The 25,176-nt window shown below is 37.0% G+C and overlaps 1 long non-coding RNA gene across 3 annotated transcripts in view; it reads right to left on the reverse strand.

The window, feature by feature from the left end:
• LOC110353324 (uncharacterized) overlaps positions 1 to 25,176 on the reverse strand; it is a 131,111-nt gene that overhangs the window by 90,319 nt on the left and 15,616 nt on the right. The window contains exon 1 of one of the 3 annotated variants that reach the window (XR_002403666.4): positions 12,700 to 12,970. The exons of the other annotated variants lie outside the window; for them this stretch is intronic. This is a non-coding gene — a long non-coding RNA (uncharacterized lncRNA). Of the gene's footprint in view, positions 1 to 12,699; positions 12,971 to 25,176 lie in introns of those variants that run through there. 3 annotated transcript variants of the gene reach the window in all.

The raw sequence follows: 25,176 nt of genomic DNA on the forward strand, positions 1-25,176 counted from the left end.
ATAAATTCTTATCTACCAAATTGTTTGCATAGAAAGAATAATCATAATCAGCTAATAAATACTTTAAAAGAGTGCCTTGAAAACATTCAAAGTCAAAAAAAAAGTACAAACTCTGGAAAAATTGCCAAGTCCAGTTCATAGCTTCTCTCTGTGTGCCATGACCTCTCCAAAACTTACTCAGTGAAAAAGTTGCATCTTGATAGCATAACTTTAAATTAGTCTTTAAATATGTTAGGCTAGAAATACTCATAGCTGAGGTACCATGGAAATCCATCGATCAATTCTGATTCCTGTTTCTATTATCATTTGTGACTAAGAGGCTGCACTGATTTGAAATTCTCAATCATACAAGCATTTTTAAGTAAACTTTTAATCTCTTTGAGGAATACTTCACAGCTACTTTAGCTAGCTGGTGATTTTTGTAGACTGTATGGATGATGTTAACCACAAAGCCTAGCCACTGTAGGCTTTTTAATTATGTGCTCAGTCAATTTTCCCAAACCTGTGATGCCATTTCAAAAGTAAAACTAAAATACACGTTACTGAAAAAACACCCAGAGGCAGAGACGGGGGGGATCATCAAGGTGTTGGGAAAAAGGGGTGAGGGTATACAGGACTTAAAGATTTGTTTTGATACAGAAAACAAAGCAGAAAACCAAATTTCTGGAAGAAATTGGCCCAGAATAAGTTTCAATTGCTCTTCATCTAAACTCTTAATTATTTCTATCGACTGCTGAAAGAACACATTTTATTTTTCTTCCTCACAAAATCGGGAAGAAGAAGGATTATCCGGGGAGGCTCACTGGATATTTAATGAAAAGGTCTTCCCTCATGCTCAGCTCCTTACATTCTGTTTTGCACAGTAACTGACAAGCACAACAAGATTCAAATAAATAATCACTGAGCTATGGATTCTCTACTTGCAGCTTGTTGTACCCCTATTAAAAACAAGCTGAAAGCTAGTATTAAAGTGTGCTTTTTTAACAAAAATAAAACAAAAAATAAAATAAAATTAAAACAGTCAAACCAAACCCAGCAACAGCTTTAATGTTGTAAGTGACCCCCTTCTTCAGAAGGAAAATTTGCTCAGGGTAACATAAGCTATCACCCATGCAGGTGGTGGGTCTCTCCTAGAGTCTAAGTATTACATACTACATTTGAAAATGGAAATTTTGAACCATTTTCCCAAGGTAAAGTCCCACTGATGTTCACTAAGCCTGCTCCTTAGGTGAGACACTATTAAAGGGATGTCTGCCTTGCTCACATTTGAATTTAGTTTCTTCAAATTATTTTTCTGCTGTCCAGTCTCCAATACGAGATGTTACTGAGTTATTGTTGCACATCTGGTGTACAGGAGTTGCAAATCTCAAGAGGCACAGCTACCAGGTATGCCCCAGGTATGCACAGCTTCTGCAGCCTGAGCAAAACCACTGGTCTGCAGCAAACAAAACTCTACCTGAGCTAGGTAGAACAGCTTTGACTCAGCTTCACCCTTAGTAAGTGGAGTGGTAACACTAGTTTCATTTAACGTTTGAACAGGTAGCTACTGTGGCAGAACAAGTAAGAGTGATAATGACCAGCCCCATACAACAGTGCTACTGGAATGCATGAGGAAGCACACTGACGCCACATAATAGACCGATCTGGCCTAATCCTGGAAGCGTGCACTTCCCAGGTGGGATGGTTTTACCCAGCTGGGCACCTGAACTCCACCACAACCACCCTCTCAATCCCCATCTTCAAAAGGAAAGGGAGAGAAAATACAATGGAAAGGGCTCAAGGGTTGAGATGAGGACAGGGAGATCACTCACCAAGTACCAAGATGGGCAAAAGAGGCTCAGCACAGGGAAATTAAAATAATGTATTATTACTAATTACTATTACTAATGTATGTAATTACTAATTACTATTACTAATAGACTAAAGCAATGAGAAACTAAAACCAAACTAAAAGCGCCTTCTTCCCGTCCACCCTCTTCCACCTCCTTACCCTGAGCAGCACAGGGGAGTGCGGGCTATGATCAGTCCCTAACACTTTGCTTCATCTCCACTGCTTCTTCACAGTCACTCTCTGCCCCTGCTCCATATGGGGTCCCTCCCATGGGATGCCGTCCTTCCTGAACTGAGCCTGCCGGGGGTGCCCACAGGCAGCAGCTCTTCAACAGCTACTTGACTTCTGTTTGCAAACTTCAGAATTCTGAAAATTTGGAAGTTTTTTGCTGGGGCAAGACTTTAATTGAACATTAAGTAAGATATTTTTAGGCCCATTCTCCTAAGATACGTTCAAAGGGACCTTGATTTCACACACTTGAAAGCATAAACCTTTGTAAACAGCAATCTGGGTAAAAACATGGAAAAAGGCATTAACTTTCAAGACTTCGCTTCTGCAGTCTGAAACAATCAGGAAAGCTGGAGAACACCACCAGCCTATCCTTAAAATACACCACAACATTTTAATTAAAACAGTTTTGTGCTTGTATCTAGGATCAAAATGATCACCCCATATAAAGCTGAGTCGAGTATTCAAGTATTTCAGATGCTGAACAACAGGTCAATTGAGCCCTAAAGGTTAGGCCAATATCCTGAAATGTAGTTAAGTGCTCTTCAGCATTGTCTGTTTTAGATTTTCACAAAACACAGATAGCCCTCAGGCTTGCTATAAGTTTAATCAAAGTGAGACATCATTATCTATTTAAGGTGCACTCCAGGCTGGATGCCTAACGACAGGGTTGTGCTCATGGCTCTGGTATCAATTTGACACAATCTATTCTTTCAGATTCACCTATATTTCCCTACTGATAGGGTATAGCTATTCTGTAACTTTTTCTGCAGTTTTACACGAGTATCGTAGGTCCAGTTCCTTATAAGATGTATATCATTTTACTTTGCATTTCCTGTTGTCTGTCCAAAATGCTTTTGCCTGCTAGCTTTTCATACAGCTGGAAATCAGAAGCTGAGGTCTCCTTAACAATCACGGTTCCTCAGGGACTGTATATGAAATTGTTATTGCTCACATAATAAACTACAAGTACAGCATATCGATGAAGCCAAGGATGCTCTTTCCAGTGATTTATTTAGTTGTTGACTTTAAGTTTCCCTTCCATGTAAGTGCTTTCTGTTTACTTGTTTTTAAATCAGTGAGTCTCTGAGAAGTTCTTCTAGTTTAACACAGGCCTTCAACTAGTCAAATAGTTCATTAAGGACCACTCATGATCTTAAATACCAGGTTTTGATTGAAATTGCAACCACCACCACAGCATTCATCATAGATCTGTTGGAGCAACTTAAACATGAACCTCTCTTCTACCAAAGCTTTTTGCATTATCTCTTAGCTGAAATTTGCATTATCTGTCTGCACTAATCTCCATGAGTTACGTATAATTATACCTATTTCTCAATATGGTGTCACAATAAATATTTAACAATAATTCTACTCCTTGCATCAAGCTGATACTACAGTACTTAAAAATCTGAGGATATTAACAACTACACTACAAAACAAACAAAAAAACCTTAAGATTCAAATGAATTGCAGAACATGTAAAAAATCATAATCATGGCTATAGCAGTTGGTATCTCTATATCTGTTCCTCCATCTGGTAAATGGGTAGAACCATACTGATCTTGGAGAAAAGTGAGGAAACTTTACTATGGTAACTGTTAAGTTATATATGAAATGCAGTTTAAACACTTCACCTACAAATGTATAAAATAATTTGGGTTCTCATTCAAATGTGGATCACTTGTTACTACTTTTAGGATATCTCAGCTAATATTTAAGACATAGAATGGAAACCATATACAAATGAGGTATATCTTAGATCTCCTCTTTCACCCAAGACCTCTTCCCTCCTCCAAGTAATTTTTGTAAAAATAGTTTTCACCTAGAATATTCTTAGGAATATAAATTCACATAATATAAGGGTTGCTGGCCAGTGAGATCAGATATGCAATCTGCGTAATACCACATACTGGATGTGGATAATAATGTGTTACGTCTTATTTCTAGCCTTAATTTCGTCTGTGGGTTTGTAAGGCTGGGCAATTATGAGTGATGTGATCGCCAACATATGTTTTTTGTTGTTGTTGTTGTTGTTCTCCCCCCCCCCCCCAAGGTATTCTTCAATGTTTGTTATGGAAGACTGAATGAGTGATTATTAGCATTTCACAGAAGAAACAGGAATTCCAACTGCAGAATTGCCATAGCATCCTAGAATAATTTCAGAAGTGAAGTGGAATGTAGGGATCAAAATTATCCATACTGTATTATGGAAATCTCCTTAATACAATAAAAGCATAATCAGAGAGGCTCCTAAATATTATCTTAGGCTTTTCTGGATTGATTTCTAGCTGATGTCTGGTCATCCATGACTGAATCATGGTCATCTGCCAAGAGAAGGAACAAATTCAGAAAAAGAAAAAAAAAAGTGAAAATTATTAAACTCTCAGTCCTTTTAGCAGCTGGACTGATAAGCCTGCTGCTGCATGTGCCTTGCAATCTTCAGTTTCTCTTCATATTCCTAACAGTTGCATATATCATCTCAACATCTCTAGAGCCATACCACTATTTATCCAAGGTTATTCCTAGACTTGCCACCACAGTACTCTTATCTCTTTCCCTTTTCTCCTCGACAATGATAAATAGCTCCTTCTAACAATATATACAAAGCCAAAGGTGGTAAGAGCTGAGCTCTCCCTCCCTTCTTTGCAACGGGGGCATTAACATGGGTCTCTGCTCCATGCCATCAGTTTGCGTACATCTAAGATCTCAATAACTTAAAGATCTTGCTTGGAATTGGCCAACAGATCCATAAGCTATTAGAGTCCAGATATAGATGAAGTAATTGCATATGCCTCATTTCCTTAAGCAGGCAGGCAAAAAATTAGATAAAAGGATGCATTTTGCAGAAAAAATGCTCCTGTCACTGCTGTGTGTCATCTAACGTTGTAAAATTTACCACCTTCTTCCCCTAATGCATTTCCTTTTGAAAAAAAAAAAAAAAAACATGGACAAAGGAAGAATGTAATAAAAAAAAGCTTTTTTAAGCACAGTGATACACACCCCAAGTGTATGACGCTATTAATATATATATATATTTAACTAGATAAAGTTTCCATCACATACCTGAATCAAAATGCTGATTCCTTTAACAAAATTTTAAAAAAAAATGCACCACTAACATTGTATACACTTTCTTATTTTATACAGTTTTCTGCAAGACTAGAGTGAAACGCTACATGACATACTGCAGGGAAAGGCCACGAAAAGGACTCAGCAATTAAATTTCACAAATGAATGACATTTTTGACATTTCCTTACCGTTAAGAAATCTTCTTGATTTAGGGTGTTTTTCTGCTCTGTTTTTCCCTGTTGGGGGGGTGGGGGGGAGGAAGAAGACATCAAGATATTGATAGTACTGATAGAACTTGGTAAAAAGATGAGTGAGAAATCACAGCAATGATCTCTCATTAAAAGGCAGCACTGGGTGTTACTAAGGAATACTACTCTATAACATTTTCGGTGACTCATTTTTATTTTGCCTTTTAAAACAACAACAACAAAAAAAAAGATTCTATAAAACCAGCACATCAAGGTGATCCGAAAAGGTCATTTAATATACCCTTGTCCAAAGATAGGATCCATCTCTCCGGCTACACACAGAGTAACTTCTGCTACTAAGATTTCCAGCAGCAGAGGTCCTAGAGATGTCTCAGACTTTGGATGATGTTTCTTCACTTGTTCACTATCAGAAGAGTCCTTTCAAAACATCTGACCTCAATCTCTCTTACTGCAGTTTAACCCACTACTTCTCCCAGTCTCCTAGATAGAGCAATTTTAACATCAATTACATTTTGCCTCTGCAATACCTAAATACCAGACTTAGCAGGTTCCCTGTCACATCCCTTTTTATCTCAGCTGAAAAAACAAAACAAAACAAAACAAAACCAAGAGCTGTCTCCTATTTGAATCTCTTCCATTATGTCATGTTTTCTAGCACTAATATTCTTAACTTCCTGATTCTGCTGTTTATGCTATCTTTCTTGAATTCCAGTGCCCCAAGCTTGATACATCAATCCAGCCAACATCCTTTTACGCATAACCTAATGCTGTTGATACAATTCTTTCATATTTTATTTTTTACAGCAGAATAGCATTGATTCACATTTAGTGTGTTATCCAATACAGCTATCAAGCTTTTCTTCCATTATAAGCAGGTGTTCCTCCATCTTGTATTTTTACAGTTAATTATTCCAAAGCGTATTGCACACTGCAATAGTTCTTACTAAATTTAATCCAACTTTTTACAGACTATTTCTCCAGCATGTTCATCCTAATCCTGTCCTCCAAACACCTTTTGATGCTTATGCCTTGTTATCACCTGCAAAGGAAGCAAGTACTCTAAGCAGACCCAAACTAAACCCTCCAGAAATATCCTTATTCAACTGCAGATGCTTCACACAATTACCTTTCAAAGTCTCCTAACTACCAGTTGATTCACCTTGCAGCTGTTTCATCTGCCATGTATTTCTTCTGCTTGTTAATTAATGCAATATCGTCTACGCTTCTCTGCCATCTACAAGGCCTTCAACTTCCAAAAAAAAAAAAAAAAATAGAAAGCTTTGAGTTTCTCTCAAACAAGATGCTCAGATGCCCTAGATGTTATTTCTCACATTTTTTTTTTATGGAATTACTTGTGAAAAATTGCCAGATCCAGAACTTTTCTTTAACTTGTCTATAATTCACCAATTCTCCTTTCACACCCATACTTTTATCTTTTTCCGTCTTCCTGAAAATTTACTCTCCCTCAATGTTTTCTCAAAAACAACTGTTTCACCCATTTCCTTATATGCTAAAGGGTGAAATTCATCAGTATCATCCAATACAACAACATTTGTTCTTCTTCTTTTTCTACCTGTCATTTACAGTAATTGTGCTCACAAAGTGCACCATTTGAAGGAAGATATCCACTAAATCCATTTTTTCCTCCTTTTAATCATTACTCATGGGACTCCATGATTGTCTTCTACTGCAATCTAGACCTCAGAGCAAGGTTGTACAACTTTGATAAACCAGTGTCATTCCTATCAATAAGGCAATAAAAATATTCAAGCCTCTGAATCATCTCACCACATTTGTTATAGCATACAATTTTGACTATCTATTAAGGAATTCAGTTCTTCCTCTTCATTTCTTACACATCTTGTATAGTACTTTGGAACTTTAAGATGAGCTGCAGACTGGTGCGTTTTCCTTCTCTCTCTCCTACAAGCCTATCCTATCAATCATGAACTACACCTCCACGATATCCTGAGGTTACCAATGATATATACTTCTCTAACATCATTATGCCTTTTTTACAACACTTCATTGCCTCTCAGATCAAGTTTTCCAGATGAGATAAAAGATAAATTTACAACCTAACAACCACTAATTCAAGGCTATCCATAATCAGTGTCATTCTTGCTCACCTATCAAACTAAATTTTAATGACAGCAACCCCAGAAACAAAAGGCAGCTGGACAATGCAAGTACGAACCTAGCTATTAGGAGACTAAGGAGAGTCCATCCACAGCATGACCTACCTCTGATAACTAAAGGAGGTTATCATCTCCAAGAATGGTCACAGGCACACCATAGCTAGTGACACTTTTACTCGGCTTCAGCTCACCCACATAGAAGAACCCCTCTTTTTCTTTAAGGCTCCCAGTCAAACCAACTACATTTAGTGCACTCTCTCAAACATAAATGGACAGAAATATTTTTCACGTAAAGTATATATTGCCAATAGTCATTTTTCAAAGCATTCAGAGGTCTCCTAAACTCCAAATAGAATTCTAAAGTAAATCTCTCTCAAATCAAGAAAGAAAAAAATATAGATTTGATTATATAAGTCCTACAATTTTATGTTACCTTGGAAAACCTAAAATATCTGTCTTCTATTCTTGCTGTTAGAAGAGATACAAGGAAAGTAGAGCTTTGGGTTTTTAACCTTGATATTTCAAAGAGTTAGATTCCAAGGAACCTTGCTCAAATTGCTTTAAATCTGACTGGAGAAAAAAAAAATTGCCAGCTCTAGACTTTACTACTGACTTCTAGAGACATCTAGACCTTATTAGAGCTGTAGTTAATTCTGGCAGTATTTCCCTACAATACTTCGCAAACTATATTTGCAGAATAAACTGCTAGCAGTAGTAGCAGCCAATTCTAATATCTAAAACCGATGTATACACAGTGACAACGGCTATTTCTAATAAAAAAAACATATATACGTTCTAGAATTATCCACAAAAACTACTGTTTTATGTTAACTCCACCAAATACATAAAATGCCATCAGAACTAAGAATGGAAAAAAAAAAGGTGCAATTCACAGCAAGCAGCGTAACTTCACTGTTGATACACTTTTCCATTCCCCAAATCCCACAGCAAGGTAAAAGGTGACCTTGTTCTGGATTTCTTTCTTTTTTTTTTTTTTTTTTTTTTTTGTCACAGCCTTAGTATTACCTCAGCATAGTTATTGTGCTGGGTCGATTGGAGAGAGATCTATTTATTTTTTTATAAAAGATATTTGGCAAAGTCAAATATACAAAAAAAAAATACAAATAAAAAGCTAAATTATACAAAATATTCCGTACTATTAGCAAGCCTCTTCCTTCTTGCTGTGTAGACTTTTATTAAAATCTAATAGTAGTACTGGTTAATGTGACAGTCAGGAGATACAAACTAAGTTATAAAAGAAATAAGTTTTTTTTTTATTTTTCCAAAGATACAAGTAGCTTAAAAGTAACAGAGGAATGATGAAAATTGCTGGGGGAAGCAGGGAGGGGTGGGATATTACAAGTATTTCTGGAAAAAAAAAATATTCAAATTGTTGAATAGTTAATTGGATTGTCAGTGTTACAGTCAATAAAACAATCCTTACAGAGGAAGTCTTTACATCAGCTGTATATTTTGTGTATTTCCCCCTATTTAGACCAAGTTCATGAGCATGTAAATAAAACTTTTCTTTAGCATTCAATATGTTTCTGTTCTCATGCTGGAGCTATGCACTAGCACACAGCACTAACACAGACACACACCAATAATAAGAAATTGAACTGGATTAGTCAGAAGCCAAAAATATGCATAACAAACTGCCCCAAAATAGGTTTTGTCCTGCTGGAATTCTCCCGGAGTGTTATGACTTCAAATGCAACAGTTGCAGAGCTCCAGCTGGAGGATAACTTCTTAAAAAGTCGTTAGACATCAGAGAGTGAGTCATTCTTTAGTGAACATTAATGATAAAAAGTTTCAGTGCCATTAGTGAAGTCGAACGTTAAACTTCTTCTAAACCATTAAACAGATGTTCCAGCCTTTATGTTAGCATGACTTTTTTCCTAATTGCCTCAATTATGTCCTACCAGGAGCTTGTCGTTCCTGCAACTCTGCACAGGACTCAACCTTTAGCCAAACTTCAGCCTAAACTTTTCTCAGCTCCTTCCACCTCAGCAGTTCCTTTTGTCAATTCCCTACCTCTGTTGCCCTCTAACAGCTACACTGTTAATGAAGGAACATCGCTGGAGGCAGCAGGGTCTTGCAAGAAGATGAGGAGGCAAGGCTACAGAAGCCGCGGCCACAGGGGAAGGAGGAATGGGTTGCTCTGGAGGGTCTGAGCACCAGAGCACAAAGTGGTGGGATGGGAAGAAACGCATTGTAGAAGGGACCTGATAGAACTCCACTTACCTTGCTTATACACCTAGCCAACAAATATAGATATATATATATATTTATATATAATATTATATATATAATATATGTAATATAATACAATATAATATTGTATAATATATAGTATATATAATATTATTATATTGTATACATATATATATACACATATAATGCTCTGGGAAGGAATTATTCATCAGCACAGATTAATGACTTGTCAGTTACTGAACAGTCTTAGGAATGAACTGCAATTAAGTCTTTTCTTCCCTTTACCCTTAAAGACCATTTGCTGCGCATCTTCCTGCCCCTTAAGAGGCCCACAAGGCCGCAGGTGAAACTAGCAGAGCTCTTTATTTTTAGCAGACATGACTGCAAATGGCTTCCAGCTGAAATGTTAGAAATGTTTCCAAGTAAAGTGACTTGATATGACTCATTTGCTAATGTCATAAGCCTGTGGCACAGAACATTTTAAAAAAGATAGTTTTGTCTAACTGCTTATTAAACAGTCAATTTTTATATTACAATGTTTTTGTTTTTCTTCTACATCTCAAATTATCTAATTTCTCAACAATTAAGCAGTTTGTTTTAATATGCTCCTGCTGATTTAAACAGGAAACAATGCAAGTAAAAGGGTATAATCTTTATTAGGTCAATGATAGTTTCAGTAGGTTGCAGTAAATTAAAAATTTCATTATACACAATTAAGCAACTTCATTAATATAATTGCAATTTTCCTCACTCTTCTGGCTTAGTATATTTAGCATATGCAAATAATTACATTGAGATATACAAGCGTGCATGCACATACATAGACTTTCCACTTACTATCCCTACATTGCTTGTAGGTAGAAATCAGTAAATGGCTTCTGAAAGCCAACTAAGAAACGAGAGATAAAAAAACAGCTTTCCACCAATAAAAGCTGCCCATCATGAGCAATAGCTAAGAACTACCCTTACAGCTGTGTTAAGTACAACATAAGGGCACATATAAGCACCATACTGGTTCATTACCTGTTCACTCACTTAAGGCAGAGCATATTTGTTTTCTAGCTACAGAGCCTGGACAAGGGTCATAACCTGGAACAAAAGCTTCAACACCACACAACAGTACAACATTGCTCAAGTAGTTGATAGAATGTTCCTCTCTTCTTTGAACCATGGAGTTTTACTTTGCCAAACATGGAGTGATGTTAGGAAACTGGCAAAATAAATAAATAATGTCCCAAAATGTTATGATTGTCTATCTTGCAGAAGGGAAGCAATTTTCAGCCAAGTAATTGGTACATTTTCTTAGTGCGTTATGTTTCTCAAAACATGTTACCGTAGGTGGAGATTAGCATCCCTTTTCTTCAAGAGGAAAATTACTTGTCTTCCATAGTGACTGGAGCTGTCATTCCAAGAGCTGACAAATGTTAACAGTCTCTGAAGATGTTCTTTACAAACATCTCAAAAATAAATAATATATTCAAATCAAGGATTCAGTGACCAAATGAAGGTTATAAATAGAAGGAAAATACCACAGTTCAAATATTAATATGCATCATATATCAATCCATTCCAACATACTAAAAATTATTATCACATTAACAACTGACACTGAACTTTGGCAGAGGAAGGACATAGAAATATTCCTTATCAACAAGAAGTTTTCTGTACTTCCCATTTTGCAGATAAAATCAAAGTAGAAATGAAACTAGACAATTCCTTTCCAACCATTAAATCTATTAGCCTCCGCAGGCAGATTAACAAACTCTTACATCTGCATTTAGAAAACTGTACAGATCTTTTTCTGTACATTATATTTTTGCTGTTCTTTGTCACATTCTCACAGTTCCTTGAAAGTGTTTCCAATTCTTGCAAAGAACAAAGAATACAGCTGAAGTGCATTATCCCACAGGCTGAAAGCAGATCCAAAAAGGCCAAACAAATCAGTTTGTTCAAATTAATTTTGTAAACCACGGTAACTGCAGTAACCTGTTTGAACTACAATGACAACAGCCCAAGACACCATCAATATTGTGTAACACAACATTTAGAATTTCAACAATAAAATTATCCTTATTCAAAAAAGTTACAGCACTACAACAATGCACAGAATATGAACATATACACAAACACTTTCCATTCTTCCTTTGGAAAAAAAAAATATTAATTCACAAAACAAGGTGCTTTACTGCAATTTTGACAGAGAAATTCTTTCTTTTATCCTTTCCATAGTATTTCAGAATATCTGCAATCATAATAATCATTTTCCAGAAAATCATAACTAACGCAAATGGTAAAGGGTCTCTCCTCCAGATGAGACTTTTGCTAAAACACAACTACCAACGTGTCACAAAACCTGTGTTAAAATTACAGTTATGCATTATATAGGATCATCTTCGGAAAACAATAGTCAGCACCACCAAATAATATTAAAAAAATAAAAATCAGTCAATATAACTGTAATGTAAAACCCAAGAAAAAGCAGGAAAGAAGGGAACAGACTGGGAGAGTCTCACTACATTTCTAAGAATTTTAATTTCTCACTCTCTCTTGAAAGTAAATGCTGACATAAACAAAGAACAACATTTTAATATTAAATAGACAAATAACAGAAACATGAATAAATCAGCCTTTCAACCATTTTAACCAAAGGACTATAATTAGCTCTTTCAAATGAACTAAGAAGCATATCACAGACTCGTCAATGCAATTAAAAAATTTCCTTCTTGGAAGAGATGAACCTTCTTTGTTCTGCTCAGAGTTTGAACCATATATTATGTTCATCGTTTGATGGGCTCTGCCTGACATGTAGCTCCATGTCTATAAACTCTAAACAAGCAGATTTAGGAGCAATTGGCAGAAAAACAGACTGTGGGAAAGAGGGGATGGAGGACTTAAAATATAGTGACTTCAGTCTTGTTACCAAGTTAGTATCTCAACAAAAAAGAGGACAAAGTAAGAGTACTGAGGGTGAACAGACAAGCAATGCTTTCCAGGGTCTAAGTATACCTGTTCTGTGTAGTTAAGGAACAAGATAATAGCTTCAAATCAAGAGCTGCAGAATACCCCCATTGGACATAAAACACGAATTCGGGTTTCCTTTGTACTTGCTTATCTTCTCCATTAGGAAACTTGAATTTCCCCCACCCTATTCAGTGCCTTATTTCAGAATTTTCTTTCAGTTACTGTGGAGACAGATGCAAATCAGAGCCCCTCATGCCACAGGTGGAAGAGACTTAAGGCAGGCTTTCATGAGTGAGCTGCACCTGCACCACCTTGGAAGCACATCTCATGTTTTACTTAGCCACAGAATAATTCAATGGGATCAGACTCCTAGCAAAAAAAGTAAGACATCAAAATTTTCTTCAGTTGATTGGATGAAACTAGGAGAACAACCTAGGCCATTTAAGACTCTGAAAGGTTTAAATGAAAGACTGATTATCATTTACTTCAGTTCATTACATAAAAGTTCATGGAATGGAGAAAGGAAGGAAGCATAGATACCTTCCTAATCAATGAAAGGTCATTATTTTCAGAGGGAAAAGTAATTCATGAAAAGATTAATACATATTGTAGAGAGTAATTACTTAACATAATATTCAATATTATATAGAGAACATATTCTGACATTATACAGGTACTGAAACCAGGAAAAATTCTGGCTGACTCTCTTAGAGACAAAATGTCACCTCCATACAGCCAAAAGTATTTGATAATTTATTTATTTATGAATTATTTCTTTAACCAGGACTGGGATTATTTGTTAGCTGAATGTGGTAGCGTTACCCTGCTGGGCAGCTGACTTTCCCCCACAGCTATGTTCTCACTTCCCCTCCTGAAAGGAAAGAGGGAGAAAATACAATGGAAAGGGCTCAAGGGTTGAGATAAGGACAGGGATATCACTCAATAACATCATGGGCAAAACTGACACAGCATAGGCAGATTAATATATTTTTTTTTGCCTATGACTAGCAGACTAGAACAGTGAGAAACTAAAAGCAAACTAAAAACACCTTCCCTTCCATCCACCCTTGCCCCCTCTTCTAACCTCCCCCCTCTCCCCCAGCATTGCAGGGGAATGGGGGCTTCTACCTAGCCCCCCCGCTACCAAGCCCTTACCACATAAACACAATACGCTGACTGAAGCCTGCATGATCGCAGGCACTGATTTGGTGCAATGCTTGTTATTAATGACTCTTTTTTTGAGCATGCAACTTGTTTGCAAATTGGAACAGCTTTTTGCCGTTACTGGTGGTGAGATGCCAATTTAATTTATATTGGAACAAGGAAGATGTGGGAGTAAGCCAAAGTTAAAACTTTCTGATACTAAACAGCAGGTTGCCTGATGTCTTTAGCATTAGCATTTAAGTTCACTGCAGCTTAACTCATTTTGTATCAGCTGGGATTTATGTCAAGCAGTAGGAAGGCAGGTCATCGTCTGGCTCTGTCTTAAAGAATTACCATCAAAAACACAGATTATTATAAGCAACTAATAAAAGCATAGTTAGGGGAATATTTCCAGAGCTATCAAAACCCATAATGGTCACTGTGATGCTAGAAATATTTTCTAAATGCTTCTATCATCAAGGTATACATTCTTGAAAATATTTTATTTTTCTCTCTTCTAATTGAACTGAACAATGCAGCACGATTTTATATACATACAAGCAGTATCAAGCCATGTGATTTGTTTTCTGTTAATACCATTCTGAAGTAAAATTTACAGTCCATTTATCTTTTTGTTCCCACCTTAGGCCAAGATGCTAAGAGTTATAAGAGGGCACCAACTGAAAATATTCACAAGGCCATTTTGTTAATTTAAGCAGAAGCTTTGTATGTACCATGTCTTCACATGGTGGTATTCAGAAGAAGGCACCATTTTTCATTCACAGTTTACCTCCCTGAAAACAGGCAATTCTGCTTTACAGAAACTGTAATTTATGTTTGAAAGACCAAGCTTGCTTCTTTCTTTGATATTATAAGCAACACAAAATACTATCTTACAACAAATTTTCACCACCATTTGATCAACTTGAGCAGTTCCTAGGATTTCTGGCCAGATCTCCCTTTCCATTTCATCTTCATTTTAGGGAGACTGGAAAGTTTCTTAAATGCTTAGTACAGGCAATAAATCTGAGCTCAATTTCACAATAACTAGTCTATGCCTTTATCCAAAGAACTTATGCCACGTTTTAGATGTCTCTACCTCACACAGGGTCCTAGAAACTAAAACCACATTCCTACTTCCTATCAAGGAATACAGGTTGGAACAAAGGTGGCAGAAAACATGCAGCCATTTCCTTGATAACCATTTTATGTCTGGCTTCATGTGTGAGAAAGTCTGAGCACTAAGAATGTTCTCTGACATTTTAGACCAGACAGTCTAGCTTGATGACAAATAAAACCTTTGTACTAAGGTATATTAAAAGTTTTTCAAACAACATCTTAAGTGTTTAAATGACAGAAGCATGAGATGAAAGATGACAACTCCCCAGACAACAACAACAAATATTTTTCTTTCTAACAGAATTAGGTTAAAAAAAAAATCCCTCAGCACGACAGAAGCAAGGATTTCATTCTTTACAAAATGGCAAAGTCCTATATGGAATTTCAATATATATAATCAGTATATCTACAGTGTATGCTCTGACAGCTTACATTACTGTAGCAACTCAGGAAATAATTAGGGTTCCTTCACTTAACCAATTAAAAAACAATGCAGGATTTAAAGGACTAGCTAGCAAGTCAGGGGAGAAAGGCTGGAAACTTGTTGCATATAAGACTTATACAAGCTTTCTTTAGAAACTACCATAGGTCCTAGTCTTGCTTAGCAATTTTTGTATTATAGTATTTACATCCCTTACCTTTATTCAAAATGATCCCTGTTATGAGCTTTTCCTGGTTTTGAAAATGATAGCATTAGACTATTTCAAATGAGAAAAAAACACCTTGAGACTGAAACCTGGGTAATTTAAATCCTGAAAAAGAATATAACATTTTCTGACTGGGAAACAACAAAGAAAAATAAAGCTATTTCCTTTCAGAATACATACTTATTTAATAGGAACTCTTATGAAACACTGATTCATGTTTCACTGATTCATATGCAAAATAAATCAAGAAATAAATTTTAAAGTTAAAAATTTAACAGCTTTGAAATATTTGAATATGTGATAAAAAAAAAAAAAGGACAATATCTCCAAATTTCTTCTTTGTTCAAATATATAGCAGTGAGCATACAAAAAGTATGCAAAGCACAATTACTTAAAGCAAGGAATTTTCACTGTGTTTAGAGAACTTCTTTATTGGTAAATGTTTGGCATCACCAAGTCAAACATAGCCTATGTCCAAAAAAAATCCCTCCCTATTGTTCTTCTGCATTCTATTCCTGTTACATCGACCTAATATTTGTGACAAATTAACTCTGCCCTGCAGGCCAGTGAATTTCTATTAACGACTTCCTATGGAAGAAAGCAAAAAATCACACAGTCAAGAACTCTACCCATCAGACAAAGCAAGCTGTCATTCTGCTTAACTTCTACAACAGATGTCCTCAGACCCACATGAGAGAAAAGAAACACCATTTGGCATTTAAACTCTAGGTGCCAGTGTGCATTAAAGCAGCGAACAAGCCTGGATTGATTACCCCGATTTTAAAAGGTCAAGAATCGCTAAGGTTTTTTTGTTTGTTTTAATGCATATTTAGTTGATTTACAAGGCAATTGTTTTAAATTGTAAATTATAACCCTGTATAATGGGTACTGCTTAATTAGATTTTAACTATATGCTAATCTGAAAGTGGGTTATTTTTTTTTCATGCTTTCTCAAAGTCTGCTAATAAAGACTGCATATCCCATGAAGTACTAAATTATATCAATATAACTAACATTTATAATTGAGTATATCTTTTTACTCTTAAATGCAGAGCTTCAACAAACTATGAACATTTTGAAACATTTAAATTTAATTTGAAAATGCCATTCCTGTTTCCTTCATATGACCTTATACCAACTATTTTCCAAATGGACATAGAGAAGGGAGAAATAGACACAGAGAAAAGCATAACTACAGTAAAATAAGCAGACAAACACAGAAAGACTTTGTCTGTGCTCTCTGTTTTCAATATGATTTTTTTTTTAATCTAAAATCTAAGTCTAGCTTAGTCTTAAAATCAGCCTGAAGATCTTCTAGAATTAACCATAAAGTCTGATTCACCTTCATTTTACTCACGTTTTGTTCAAAGATTCGCAACAACCTATGTTGTCTTTACTTCTTTAACAGCCTATTTCATTTTTAATCCTAATACGTTTACCACAGTGATGACCAAGGAGGAACAGATAGCTCATCGGTATAATCATTGGAAAAATAACTGCAGCGTATTTTGTTTTATCGGTTACGATCTCAACTTTGAAAAATAAAACTATGTTTTCAAAAGCACTTCTCAAAGAAAATAAGCACTCTTCAGGCAGCAATGTCAAATTTAAGTCACTAGAGCCTTAAGTCACTAGAGCCTTATGCATAGATCCTTATGCAATAATACTTTAACTAGGACATTTCTAGCATCATCAGCTGGTCAAGAGAAGTGATTCTGCCTTCCTCTCTACCCAGCACTGTTGAGTCTGCACCTGGAGCACTGTGTCCGGTTCTAGGTCCACCATTACAAGAGTCATGAACATACTGGAAAGAGTCCAAGAGAGGACCACCAAGGGACTGGAGCACCTCTCCTGTGATGAGAGGCTGTGAGATGGGGCTGTTCAGCCTCAGAGGAGGCTCAGGGAGATCTCATTAATGTCTATAAATATCTGAAGGGGGGGTGAAAAGAAGATGGAGCCAGGCGCTTGTCAGTGGTGCCCACTGCGAGGACAAGAGGCAATGGGCACAAACTGGAATACAAGAGTTTCTGTCTGAACATCACGAAAAACTTCTTTACAGTCATGGAGCACTGAAAAAGGTTGCCCAGAGAGGCTGTCGAGTCTCCCTCCTTGAAGACCTTCAAAAGCCACCTGGACGTGGTCCTTGGCAACCTGATCTAGGGGACCCTGCTTGAAGCAGAGAGGTTGAATCAGATGACTGCTAGAAGTTCCTTCCAACTGCAGCCATTCTGTGGTTCTATGATTTGGTGATCCAAACCACCTTCACCCTCACTTACCTGGATCTGGGGTGGGAGTTCCCAAGGCCAGAAGACCATTCAGTCACAAGGGAGAAGGCCATGGCTGCACCCCTAGGGAACATGTTGTTCCAGCACCCAAACCCAGTACAGGAATCCATTGATGTGCAGGCACCACAGAGAAGCTGTTTTGATTTCCTAGTTACCACCAACCTTTCCAATGTCTTGGTAATGGAAAGAAAAATAAATGTGTGTTTCTATCTGTTCCTCCCCTTCCTGTATCTCAGTTTTCCATGCACAACCATCAAATTTCATCTTCAGAGTTTTAATAGAAATATTATCACATGGGTTAAGATAAATTTAAGGCAGTTTAGCCTTACTTAACTGATTCAAGAGGTCTTTATGTTAGAGCATGATTAGAAATTTCTTTACAGGTAAAGCTTTCAGTACAAAGATACATGAAACCTACCAGAAATTTCCAACACATCCAACACACTAAGTCAGGTACAACCACAGAACAAAGATGTAATCAGAAGCAGAAGTAATGCTGATACATTTACATCATGCATCACCTCAGAAGTTCTCTTCTGGGGCAACATGCATCTGCAGTTACTTCTAGATCAAAAGTCCAGAAATGCATCAAGTAAAATGCTCAAATAATCACAACACATTCTATAATCCGAGCAAAACCATACAGGATATCATCGTCAGCAATGCAATGAGATGTGTGAAACAAGTTAATCTTGATTTGCCAAAAGTGACATCTTGGAGCTCTTAGTCATCTCTACATTTAACCTAGTACTTCAAAAACTACTTTAGTGAATATAATATTTCCTCTTAACGTTGGACATCTGACTTCCATCTCACTACACAACTACTTAATTTTTGTCATAAGCAGCATTCTAGACAGTGTAATTCTGATTTGACTTAGGTTTTGTTGTTGTTTTTTTTTTGTGTGCGTTTGCCTTTCTTTTTTTTTTTTTTAATTTGAAGGCACTTTATTCTACGATTACACTAGCAAAAATTGCTCCTTTTCATAGTGCACTGTCAACAATAATCCTGCATAATAAACTGGTGCTAACATTTCACAATGAGATTTTCTGCTTGTGCCCAGAAACACATCTGCAAGAAAGTGTTTATTCAGAACTAAGTTTGTACATTAAAATAATAATGTTCATATCCCCTCTTCCTCACAGCTGATGATGATTACTAGTTAAGATGAAACACAGAGGCTGGTTCTGAAAATACAGCTCTTAAATACTTCCTTTTATCTTTTCATCTGACTTTTGGCATCATCAAATTATAACTGATGAACACTTTTACAAGCTTTCACAATTGAATTAAAGGTACTGGGGGGGGGGGGGAGGGGGGAAGGGAGAGGGGTGAAGAAAGAAAGAAAGAAAGAGAAAAAAAGAGAGAAGAACATGATAAAAAAAAAAAAAAGCTTCAGACCATCTCCTCCCATCCTCTGGCTGGCTGGCTGGCTGAAACACTGCCTACCTACTTCATGCATCAGACAGGCAGAGTGCTGGTGGGAGGGAATTTATAATGTCTTCTAATGTCCTTTTTAATGTCCTCTAATGAAAACAACTAGACTTTTCCAAGTCTGAGGGAGTTAGACACACCTGTTCCCAAAGTAGCCACATGCTAAAAGCTGGGCTTTTTGTGTGCCGTAGATGTGCACGTGGAGGAATTCATTTCAGCATGCCAAAAAACTTGTTTTTGAGGCCCATACTTTGCAGCGAAGCAAGTATATGTTCATCTTTTAAGAATGAAACAATCTTGGAAATTAGGAGCACCATCCAGATACATTTTGGAAACAGTCATTTGCTAAATGTACATGCATGTCTTTAAACATAACCTTTGACACCACTGTTATATTAACAGTGACTGCCATCAGTTCATTAACTGCTTGTTAACTTAACAAGCAATAAACTGTTTACACTTTGACAAGATGAAGGAGTAAACAGAATTCCTACAAACATTTACCAGTGCCTCTCTGGCTAATTTCACAGAACCACTGATGCTGGAAGGGACTATGGAGGTCACACAGTCCAATAAACCTGCTCAAAGCAGGGTCAACTACATCATTTTGCTCAGGGCTGCCTCCAGTTGTGTTTTGAGCATCTCCAAGGATAGAGGTATCACAAGCTCTCTCAGCAGGCCCGACTGATGTTCAATTACCCTTGCAAAACAAATTTGTCTTACATTCCAACAGAATTTCCCGTATTTTAGTTAGTGCCCATTGCTTCTCATGCTGCCATTGGGCTCCGCTGAGAAGAGCCTGGCTCCATCTTCTTTAACCCCCCCATCAGATATTTACACATATTTACACAAGAGCCCCCAAGCTTCTCTTCTCCAGGCTGAACAGTCCCAGCCTTTCTGTGCGTGTCAGATGTTGCAAGCCCTTCACCATCTTTGTAGCCCTTTCCAGGACTCAGTCCTGTATGTCCACGCCTCTGGTGCACTGGGGAGCCCCAGCCCTGTGGCTGCACCTCAGCAGGGCTGAGCAGAGGGGAACCTGCCTCTAGGCCCTGCTCTCACCTTGGCAGTGGCCCCATCAGCCCTGCCTGCTGCTCCTCCTGGTTTATACTTTAAACAATCCAAAATAATTCTTATTTTAGAATCCACAGCTTTAATCATTTTGAAGTCATAAGAAACAGAATTAAATTTCTCAGGACTCACAGAGATTGTATTTAGCATTTGACACACTAACTCCATTATTCCAGCATCCCCAATGGAATAAGAGGTAAGATGACAGAGCACAATGAGTAAGCACATCGCATTAACTAGATTCACTGCTGCACATACCTTCCCCACATGGCTGAGATGGTATAGCCAATCTAAAAGCAAGAGCAATGCTTTCTCATACTTCTGAACTACAGGGTTTGAGTTTATATGTCAAAATATTGTCATTTTATTAAGTTCACATTCCTGTGAAAGCAAGAAGCACTTCAATCCGATTATCCTGAGGTATAAAACCTAATATTTAACAGAATCCTTGTGCTTGTTACCACAAAACCCATAAAGCACAACACAATCAAAACTGTCCTTTCAATTGTCTGAACCTAACAAACTAATGCCAAAAGCAGTGCATCTTAACAAGTACATTTCTACAGTGTAAAAGAATTACAAAAGGAAAGAAAATCACAATTCACATACAACTATTATAACCCCCAGCCTTCAGACATGCCAGTACAATAACATTAGATTCACCCTTTGAGACTTGCGTTAATAGCAAGTCTTTGTAATGTCAAATCTACAGGACTCAGCTTTTGTATTTGTTTGTAAATTACAATCCTAAAAAAAGATCGAGCTCATCTTAGATCACAGATCCTGTAAAAACTTCTGAGCGGGCACAGGAGTAAATATAAAGTTTGAAACTCTTTTTTGGTGATTCATTTGCACAAGATACATGGCAAAAACAATGGGACCTATACATTAGCGCAATGGAACTGTCTTCCCCTGTGTGGGCAGTATCTAGCGTGCTGTCAAGGCTACTGAAATATGAACAGAAACAATAATACCAAAACAAGCTTTGAATGCAAGATGTTTGCACATAATTTAGAAAATAAATATCCTGCCTTTTTTTGGAAGCTGAATTCCAGTTTACAGATCACACAGTTCAATTCTTTGTACCAGAAACTTACGCAAGACCCTGCATTACAAAAGCAAATGACGCAAAGGGCATTTTTCAAGCCACCTGCAGACCTGCACCTTAACATAAATACAGGTTTAGTCTGCCTTTTTAAAAAAGCCAGTCTTCTAACTGCATGTAATTTTTCATTTCATAATGATTAATATTTTAGACCAAAACTGAAACAATAAACACAGGCATGAATGCATCCCATTTTTGTACCATGAGGCAAAATCGTTCTAAAGTAATGCGGTGCTGTGCATCAAAATCTTTCCCAGGTGTCCTCTCTAGCTTCAGAACTACATATAACAAATACCATAGCAATGGATATCTAGAGTATCCTCAGCTTAGGAAATACTGGAGTGCTATGCATTGCCATAGCCAGTTGATGGTACATAATCTAAATAAGCATTCTCATTAACTTCAAGTAGTTGCCCTTTTAAGCATCTTGATAACGCTTAATTTGTCATCTGTAGCTACAGACGTGTATGTATATAGGTTTACAGCCACAGCAGTCAGTAAGTGGAAGTTCACTCTGTCCATGTACTAGGAAGAAATTTCTTATAATGGTATAGTCAGTTTGCAGATAGCATCATACATACCACAGTCCCATCATTTCTCTGGCTTACTTCTGTCTGCTATTGTGCACCAGGTCCTTCTGTGCTGAAAGACTGTAATATCTAAAAAACACCTATTCTCACCTGTTTAGGTATCCTACTCACCTTTTTGTTTTGTTTAGATTTTCCTAGATCTAATTATGAAATACTGGTCAGTCAAAAATCACATTTTTCTAGTAATTATTCATAAAGTTGAGATTTAAAGAACAAGCCACCTCCTTTACCACCTCTTGAAGTCCCAGGATTCTTGGAATTCAGGAAAGCATAGTATTTGCACCAGGAGAAATTATTTCAAATTAAGGGAAAGATCTGTCAGTGAAGTTCAGCCAAAGCAGAAGGCATTTCTTGGGTCAGACCTACCAGAGTTTTTCCTTCTTCCCCCAAACCCAGTCCTCCCATTTCCAATTCTCAGGTCAATACCTTCATGGAACTGACCTATAACTCAGTTTAGCAACAAGCTGGAATTGTTTTGAAAAGGGACCGATTCCACAACAGTTATTAATTGATCCAAAATATTCATTCAGCAGCCTGCCACTAGCATAGCACACTACTACTTTAGTACACACACTGCTGCTATTCTTCCTTTGTGTTATAGGATCTTTAGATGGGAATTTGACTTCTCCCCACTTTGCAGAAAGAAGTAACACGAATGATGTCAAATCTCTTTTTGTTCAAATATAAAACTTGCTGCTAGAGACTAAACACTAAAGTTAGAAGGCACAGCCTTATTAAATATTAATACTGCGCTAGATTTTTATATTCCATTTCAATATATTTGTGGCCAATAACCATCCATTTTCTCTTACTTGCAGAAGCTGAGCAGGTGTGCAGGTAACTGGTTACCAAGACAACATGCTGGCAAGGGATTAGAGCAGACACTTGTATGTGTATAACTCTGAATAATGCAAACACTGTTAAGTGATACATTTTTCATTATCTGAGCATCACATGATGTTTTATGCCATTTAATATTTTTTGCCTGTTGAACATGCTTCTGTTAAGAACCCAATTCAAACCTCACAAGCAAATGTAATGATAGTTTCATTATAACAATGAAAATACCACTTTATGCATTTCTTCCCTGAGATAGGTAAGTAGTTCTCCAAACATCTGTTCAATTTCCTACATCTTACATTTAGAAAACCTAACCAGCAAGGAACAGACATTTATAAAAACAAAAGTAAGGTGAAGGAATGTATAATTTTATCAAATATATCCTCACTTCAGTAAGTCTGGGTATCTGGAAGAGATACATCTATGCAGCAATTCTCACCTACTTGCTCTAGAGTCAGATACCAGTCCTTTAGCAATATCTTTTCTTCTGTTAAACCATGCAAAGCACTGAAGAACATTTGACGATGTTGTATAAATGAAGTATGAATTATGGTGTTAAGCAACAACCTGTTAATAAAATCAACACAGGTGAATAGAAACCACATATTAAAAGCTTTTCTATTCTTAGAGATTATTTGAACTGCACCTATTCAAAACAAAACCTTTACATCAACTAGAATATATACCACCACAGGCTAATTTTAATGGTTTGTTTTTATTAACACATACTGCAAGAGGAAAGAAAACCCATGGTTTTCCTCATACTTTTCTGAGCAATGCCACACAACCTACATCACAATATCTTTTCTACAAAAGCACACAACAATGAAAAATGGCCCTATTTTGATCCTCTACAAATGAGACCAACAAACTCATGCAAGCTATGTTTTATAATTCAGCAAACTTCAACCTCCACTTCATTCATTACAATCATCCATGATACAAGGGACAGAAATACTGGTCTCCTCATATAGATGGAAAATGTTAAGTGTTACTGTCATTCTGTCCTTCTCAGAAACATGAAGGAGAAAGAGGTACAAGTACGTGGTCCTTCAAACAAGTATTTCTAGAACTGAAACTAGGAGCAAAAGGTTTAAGTGCCACTACTTTAAATTCATAGGTTTCAAAACGAGGAAGATAAAACCTGAGGTATTTTAATAGCTACACCTACACTTTTCAAAGGCAAAGGAGAACAGTAAACACAAGTTCATGTCATTTAATTCTTCTATACCGTAACTGCTTCCTTCTATGAACAAAACACCTTCTCCCGCCCAAAACTGAAGCAACATATCTGACTCAACAAACAATTTCAGGGTTGTTTCAAAATCTTTGTCAAACATCCTAAAATGCTGAAAGTTACCTAGGCTTTTTTCTCATTTCAAATTTTCAGCTGAACTCACAAGATGCAGAGGCACCTTGTGGATATTATGAGCATTTTTAGTCATTGAAATGCCTATCCTCTTATCAAACACCTAGTGGTAAAAAAACTGATGTGTCCTGGTGCCTGGAAGTCCTGCTAAAAGCAGAAATATCTTTGAAAAACCTGTATATGCAACTAGTCAGGACAGAACCACAGGAGCTGCCTATTGACCACCCTCTGTGGTGCACAGATACTAGCATCAAAGTGGGCTTGAACTGACAAAGCTTGGGGAGGGAAGGGGGTTAAGTAAGCGTCAATATCTCTCTGAGGACTAGTTTTGACATGCCTGAGCTTCAAACACCTTACACAAGATCTTTACAGATTACAGATGCAAAACCTGGAAACACTTCAGCACAAGTGAATGCTTACTGGAGAAATCCCATTTGGTTCAACGAAGCAACCTGCGTGGCCAAAATGATGCTTATAATTAACTATTTCCAGGATTAAGGTTTTAAATTTTGCTGCAGACTGCTCAGAAAAGATGAGAGACTCAACCTGTCAACTGCTTAATTAGACTGAGTTGCAGTTCTCTGACTAGCTTCCTCCAAAGCAACAGCCATCTGTTTCGTGTTGCAAACATCCCTAATGTCTCATCCTGCTTTATACTGAAACTATGAGAAACAGCACTTAAAATCAAAGTCCAAATCATGCAAACAGACACTTGTACATTTAATGCCATCCATAAGCTCACTGAAGGCAGTGCAATGTTAGAAAAGACATTTTTAACTACTAGAGGTCCTTTGTCACAAACCAACAAAATCTACCAATTACAAGCAAGACAGGCTCAACTCAGAGAAAATTCATTCAATTTATTGCCAAGAGAAGCAAACATTAAAGTAACACCTTCCCTGCCTCCTTCTCCAGTCCCCAC

The sequence above is a fragment of the Anas platyrhynchos genome, chromosome 1, assembly GCF_047663525.1.
Source record: "Anas platyrhynchos isolate ZD024472 breed Pekin duck chromosome 1, IASCAAS_PekinDuck_T2T, whole genome shotgun sequence".
NCBI classification, from domain to species: Eukaryota; Metazoa; Chordata; class Aves; order Anseriformes; family Anatidae; genus Anas; species Anas platyrhynchos.